This window comes from Bubalus kerabau, chromosome 22 (genome assembly GCF_029407905.1).
Source record: "Bubalus kerabau isolate K-KA32 ecotype Philippines breed swamp buffalo chromosome 22, PCC_UOA_SB_1v2, whole genome shotgun sequence".
NCBI lineage: Eukaryota > Metazoa > Chordata > Mammalia > Artiodactyla > Bovidae > Bubalus > Bubalus kerabau.
In genome coordinates this window covers 15,194,595-15,201,896 of record NC_073645.1, presented here as the reverse complement: position 1 = coordinate 15,201,896, position 7,302 = coordinate 15,194,595, and positions in this window count along the sequence as shown.

Here is a 7,302-nt window from a genome sequence, read left to right as displayed (position 1 = left end):
CTCCAGTAGTCTGCGGTTCTCAGGCTCCCCCAGAAGTTAGCATGTGGAGATTAGCAGCCTCGCTTCAGTCCTTCTTCGTCTTCTTCCAAATGAGAATGTCTGGTTTCTCCTAGGGTTGGGGGGTGGGAGTTCACATCTCCCACCCTTCATCCTTGGAAATAATGTAGAAAGTAATTCTTTTAAAATGGACATGAAAGTGAAAGTGAAGTCCGTCTGCGACCCTGTGGGCTGTAGCCCACCAGACTTCTCAGTCCATGGGATTCTCCAGGTAAGAATATCCAGGGAATTTTCCTGGCCCAGGGATCGAACCCAGGTCTCCCGCATTGCGGGCAGACGGTTTAACCTCTGAGCCACCAGAGAAGCTGGACAAATATACCATCAACTGAGCGCTTGCTTGAACCAAATCCTTTTGCTAAGGGCTGGAAATGCTTTAAAAGTAGTAGGGAACTTGTTCTTTTTTCCCCCGTTAAAGGCCATTCCGTTGTTTAAAATGGACTTAACGGAAAACGGGGAAACTGACCTAAAAGCGGATTGCCAGGGGGAAAGTTCTTTTTCCTCTGTCTGAACTGGGGGTTCACAGCGCGTTACTTCCTTACACTCAACATCCTCAGCCACCAGATGGCAGGGTTCTCTCTAGGATGAGAGGTTAGCTCCGTCACTGGTTTAGCCAAAAACTGGGTAGACAAGAGAGGGGTGTAATTGAATAAGAAGAAATGTACAATCAAATTCAACACAATTGATATTTCCACATTTTTGAACTTCGTGTAAGTGAACTCTTCTTAAATATTGATCAATGATCCAAGAACATAAAACTGTGAAACTATAGTTGACATCAGATGACATCATGCGGTTGGATGGCATCACCGACTCAGTGGGCATGAATTTGAGCAAACGCTGGAGGACAGAGAAGCCTGGCGGCTGTAGTCCATGGGGTCACAAAGAGTTGGACATGGCTTAACAACTCAACAACAACATTAACATCAGTGCTTTTTCAGACGATCTGTGATGAAGGGCCTGGTTACTGCCCTCCCCACCCACCCACCCGATTGTTCTAGGACCCATTCCTGTTTCCTCCTGCATGACCAATAGACAAATCTGGCCTCAAAAGTTTGATCAAACATCTGAATTGCTGTGTACTCGACTGAATAAGAAGAGTCCAATAACTAAGGACTTGGGTATCCAGATAAGGCCTAATGGGTGTGAAAGTTTCTAAACAGTTCCAATTTCTGTGCTAACTTATCACAGAAAGTACACAGACAATCTCTAGCCTGAGGCCACATCTTGACTTGCATTCCTCTCATGATTTTTTCCTTGGTCTCAGAAGGGAATTTTAAGAGGGATCTGCCCCACGTTATTGTTGTTCAGTCGCTAAGTCATGTCTGATTCTTTGCCGCACCACGGACTGCAGCACACCAGGATCCCCTGTCCTTCACTATCTCTTGAAAGTGAAAGTGTATGTTGCTCAATCCTGTTTGACTCTTTGTGACCCCATGGACTGTAGCCCACCAGGCTCCTCTGTCCATGGCATTCTCCAGGCAAGAATACTGGAGTAGGTTGCCATTTCCTCCTCCAGGGGATCTTCCTGCTGCAAGGATGGAACCCAAGTCTCCTGCACTGCAGGCAGACTCAAATTCATGTTCATTGAGTGACTGATGCTATCTAACCATCTCATCCTCTGCTGCCCTCTTCTCCTTTTGTCTTTAATCCTGTCCCTAGAATTGCATGTAGTAGCAAGCAATTCTCCTTTCAGCTAAGTTTAGTGAAAAGAAATCTTTTGCTTTCCCAACACTTGATATATCCTAAGTAAGAATAAAAATTTACTTCTGCAAAGAGAATGAAGTCATATAAAGCAAACCCTTTGCTTTTCATCAGAATATCTGGTGTTAATTTCACAGGATCTTCACCAGTTGTTATGGAAACTCAAGTCCCTGCGCCTGATACACAGTGAGGCTAAACAATACCAAAATGTTGGAGTTTAGAACAGAGAAGGGTTTATCAAGGGCCATCCGAGGAGATGGGTGGCTCATGCTTAAAAACCGCCAGCAACCCGAAAGTTTTCAGCAAAGCCCTTTTCTAGGAAAGGTGAGGGAGGGGCGTAGTTAGCTGTTGCAAACTTCTTGGGGTCAGATCCTTTGTTCTTGAGGTCAGGTCATGGTGAGGTAATGGTGTTCCTGTAAACTTCCACGAAATGAATATTATTCTCTGTCCTGACAAGAAAGGACAAGATCCCAACCCACAACTTTCACCCTCTGAGGTTCAGGTCCTGGCTAAGACGAAGCAGCGCTCAGCTGGAGGCGTCTTCAGAGCCAGGTTCCCAGACGCTGTCCAGCTGTCATCATTGAGGGAGCCAGGTGCCCAGGACTCACCTGACCCTCAGGCTCCTCAGGCCACCCAAACGGCAGGGGCCAGGTCCCCCAGACTGCATCTTATGCAGACTGCTGCTATTAGGTCACAGAGATGGGGGTGGGGAGAGGTTCACTGCCACCTTAAGGCCTGGGTCTGGCCTGTGGGTGGCCTTGGGACAGGCTCTGGATCCCTCCAGGACACTGCCCCATGCCTGTTTCCTGGGCCCCTCCAGTTCACCGGGCCTCAGGCCAGGAAGTGAGTTTGAGGGCCCTGGGAAAAAGGCTGGGATCCACCTCTTACTTTTCTCTCTGCTTGACAGCCACCACTCTGCCTGACTGCAGTTGGCTGAAGGGGCTCACTAAGGGTCACTCTGACAGTTGGTTGCTTGTGGGCGGGGCCCACTGCAGTACTGACCAATGCCTGATCAGGACCCCTAATAGTTCTGTGGTAACCTTTACCTGTGGAGAAGGCAATGGCACCCCACTCCAGTACTCTTGCCTGGAAAATCCCATGGACGGAGGAGCCTGCTGGGCTGCAGTCCATGGGGTCGCGAAGAGTCGGACACGACCGAGCGATTTCACTTTCACTTTTCACTTTCATGCCTTGGAGAGGGAAATGGCAACCCACTCCAGTGTTCTTGCCTGGAGAATCCCAGGGACGGGGGAGCCTGGTGGGCTGCCGTCTATGGGGTCGCACAGAGTCAGACACGACTGAAGCGACTTAGCAGCAGCAGCAGCAGCAACCTTTATCTGATAACAGGATAGGAGGTTAATGGCACACAGCAACAGCCGGGTGCTAAGGGCTGCACCCAGTCATACTCTATCACACTATTGTAATAGAGTGCAGCCGAGTGCAGCCTTTGGCACACCGCCATTGCTGTGTGGCATTATCCCTGCACCCTGTTGCCAGGGAAAGGTTACCACAGGACCACGAGGGGTCCCGCTCAGCCATTGGTCGGCACTGCAGTGGGCCCCACCCACAAGCAACCAACTGTCAAGGAGTGACCATTAGTGGGCTCATTCAGCCAACTCCAGTCAGGCAGAGTGGTGGTTGTCAGGTGGAAAATCAGGTAAGAGGTGGATTCCCTGCCTTCTCCCCAGGCTCCTCCAGCTCACTTGGTCCCGGGCCAGTGGGTAAGCTGGGGAGCCCAGTGAACAGACTTGGGGTTCTGTTCTGTAGGACTCCAGAACCCTTATCATGGCCACCCACTGGCCTTGGCCCAGGCTGTAAGGCAGCAGTGAACCTCTCCCCCAAGCGCATCTCGGTGACCTGATAGCAATTACTGACCATCTGCCTGGACTGCAGTCTGTGCGACCTTCTCTTCCCTCCCATTTAGGTAACCTGAGGAACCTGAGGGCAAGCTGGGTCCTGGGCATCCTGCTCCCTCAGCAGTGACAGCTGGGCAGGGAGCTGGCTCTGAGGGAGCTGCCAGCTGAGCTCTACCTCCTCTTAGCCAGGACCTTGACCTCAGAGGGAAAAAGCTGTGCCTTGAGACCTTGCCCTTTCTTGTCAGGACAGAGAATAACATTCCTTTGGTAGAGATTTACAGAAACATCATTACCTGGCCATGACCTGACCTCAAAAACAAAGGATCTGAGCCAAGAAGTTTGCAATGACTAACTACACCTCACCTTCACCTTTCCTAGAAAAGGGCTTTGCTGAAAGATTTCAGGGAATTTGGGGGTTTTAAGGCTTGAGCTGCCCATCTGCTTGCATGGCCCTGTAATAAGATTTCTGTTTCAAACTATGACATTTTGGTATTGTTTGGCCTCACTGTGTGTCAGGCACATGAACTTGCATTTTGGTAATACTATGACCACAAAAACTAGATTGGTCAGAAACATGACCAATGTGTGGGGAAGGTGAATAAGATGACTCATTATTTGATGCCAGCATTAGACAACAGAGAGCTTCTCTCTTTGAAAGTCATGGTGCTGTTTCTGTGAACCGTACCCTTTAGAATTCATTCTTCATCTTCACCCTGGGCTTAGATAACAAGGGTAAAAAAAAGGGCAAGAAGGAAAATGAGCAGATGACAGTCATTGATCACTTTCCTGAGGGCAAGCTTATTTGCTAAGTAATTACCTATATATCTTATTTAATTTTAAAAACAGCTATGAGTTAAGTCCTGCTTTTTAGTAACATCTACATTTTATGTCTGAGTCATCTAAAACTTAGTTAATCATGGTAGACCTACATGTGGATCCAAGCATCTTCATCCTGGGCTTTGGTGTACTATCTCCCGGGCAAAGCTTGGTGTACTCTCTCCTGGGCAAAGCAAGCAGAGGGAGAGTTGGAGGAAGGGAAGGGAGCGGGGAGAGAAGAAGAGGGAAAGGGAGAGTGGAGGGCTGGAGAGAGAGGAAAGAAGAAGTATGGAGGGAGAGGGTAGGGGAGGAAGGAGGTGGAAGAGGGGAGGAAGAATGGGAAGAAGAAAAAGAGAAGATGGCACTGGGAGGGGAGCAGAGAAGAGGGGTCAGAGTTTGGCCTAGGGGTGAGTTGGGTTGGTATAGCTATAGCAAAAAGGATAGAAGACCTTGGAAACTTCTGACTGGAAAATAATAGTACTATATAATTACTCTACATATTTCCTATCTACAGTCTGATTTAACCAGATGCAACATTTAACATGCAACCAGCCAATGAGATATTGTTATTCCTATTATATCAAGGAGGAATCCTGAACTCAAAAAGGATGACTCTTCAGTTATTTCCTCTTCCTTAGGCAGCTATGAAAGAGAGAATGGGCTTTAGCATCCAAAGCGGAGAAGGTGATGGCACCCCACTCCAGTACTCCTGCCTGGAAAATCCCATGGATGGAGGAGCCTGGTGGGCTGCAGTCCATGGGGTTGGGAAGAGTTGGACATGACTGAGCGACTTCACTTTTCACTTTCATGCCTTGGAGAAAGAAATGGCAACCCACTCCAGTGTTCTTGCCTGGAGAATCCCAGGGACAGTGGAGCCTGGTGGGCTGCCGTCTATGGGGTCGCACAGAGTCGGACACGACTGAAGTGACTTAGCAGCAGCAGCAGCAGCATCCAAAGCAACCTTCCAGCCCACCTGGGTCTCCCTGCAGACCTCTCTTTCTTGGGCTGGCCCCTCAGTGTCAGTGCATGCTCTGTTGGTCTCTGCCTTCTACTCTTCTCACTTGGCTCACCCTTCCTGAGTGAGCTCAGCAACACTCCTTCCACCCCCCTGTCCTCTGTCAGCTTAAGGCGAGGTTGGGCAAGGCAAGAAAGCAGTACTATAACATGACTTGCACAGGTGTGTCCAGAACATCTGGCAGAGTCTTCTCTTCCAGACTGAGGGGGAGGTTTGAGAGATTTGGAGAGGACATACAGTTTACTAGAGGAGGTGATGCTTGAATTAAATTTTGACCCATGAAATTGAGGAACAAGATACAGAGGTCTGAGGTGTATCCAGAACTGGCATAAAGTAGGTGGTACTGAGTCAAAAGTTGCAAATTTAATAAAGCAACCCATGGCTTTGTGTTTATCTTCATACCCACGTCAACCCAATTGTGGCACTGATGAAGGTGAAAGTCACTCAGTCGTGTCCGACTCTTCGAGACCCCATGGACTGTATAGTCCATGGAATTCTCCGGGCCAGAATACTGGCGTGGGTAGCCTTTCCCTTCTCCAGGGGATCTTCCCAACCCAGGGATTGAACCCAGGTCTCCTGCACTGCAGGCAGATTCTTTACCAGTTGAGCCACAAGGGAAGCCCAAGAAAACTGGAGTGGGTAGCCTATCCCTTCACCAGTGGATCTTTCTGACCCAGGAATCGAACCAGGGTCTCCTGCATTCCAGGTGGATTCTACACCAACTGAGCTATCAGGGAAGCCCTGTAGCACTACTGGATGTATTCAGTTACTTAAACAGCACTTTGGGTAACTGAAGCACTGCTGTATGTATTCAGTTACATAAATACAGAAATTAACTGACTATGCAATGGCACCCCACTCCAGTACTCTTGCCTGGAAAATCCCATGGACTAGGAGGAGCCTGGTAGACTGCAGTCCATGGGGTCACTAAGAGTCGGACACGACTGAGCGACTTCACTTTCACTTTTCACTTTCATGCATGGGAGAAGGAAATGGCAACCCACTTCAGTGTTCTTGCCTGGAAAATCCCAGGGACAGAGGAGCCTGGTGGGCTGCCGTCTATGGGATCGCACAGAGTCGGACACAACTGAAGCGACTTAGCAGCAGTAGCATGCATATGGTAGACTGGTAGGGTACACTAGTAACTCAAATAGAACCCCCTCTCTTGTTCCCAGTGATGGAGTACTTGCTGGTGCTTCTGTGCAGATCAGAAAAAGATGCCCTTCCTCCAGGCAGATTCACTTTTGCCCCTATTCACCACATGGGTGGTAAGTTTGTTCAGTGAACCACCTGCCCAACTTTTCCTAGGGACCCTGGTAGAGCATACTGTGTGTGTTCATTCTCTCCAGTCGTGTCCTACTCTTTGTGACTCCTTAGACTATACCCCACCAGCCTCTTCTGGCCATTAGATATTCCCAGCAAGAATACTGGAGTGAGTTGCCATTCCCTTCGCCGGAAGATCTTCCCAATCCAGGGATTGAACCCGTGTCTCCTGTGTCTCCTGCATTGCAGGTGGATTCTTTACCACTGATCTACCAGGGAAGCCCTTAGAAGCGTCAGTCCTATTGTTCAATTCAGTTCTTCAACAGACTGGAATGAATCCCACCTACATTAGGGAGGTTAATCTGTTGTACTCAATCTACTGATTCAAGTGCTAATCTCATTCAGAAAAAACTCAAACACAGAGCCAGAATGTTGACACTGATCTGGGCACCCAGTGGCCCAGTCAAGTTGATAGAATCATTGTAGGAATGATGCCTTGAAATCATCCCATAAGTGAAGAAAAACTGCTCAGGCAATTAAATTTTTTTTTTTTTATTGAACTGAAGACTAGTTTACGAAGAATATTTATTGAAG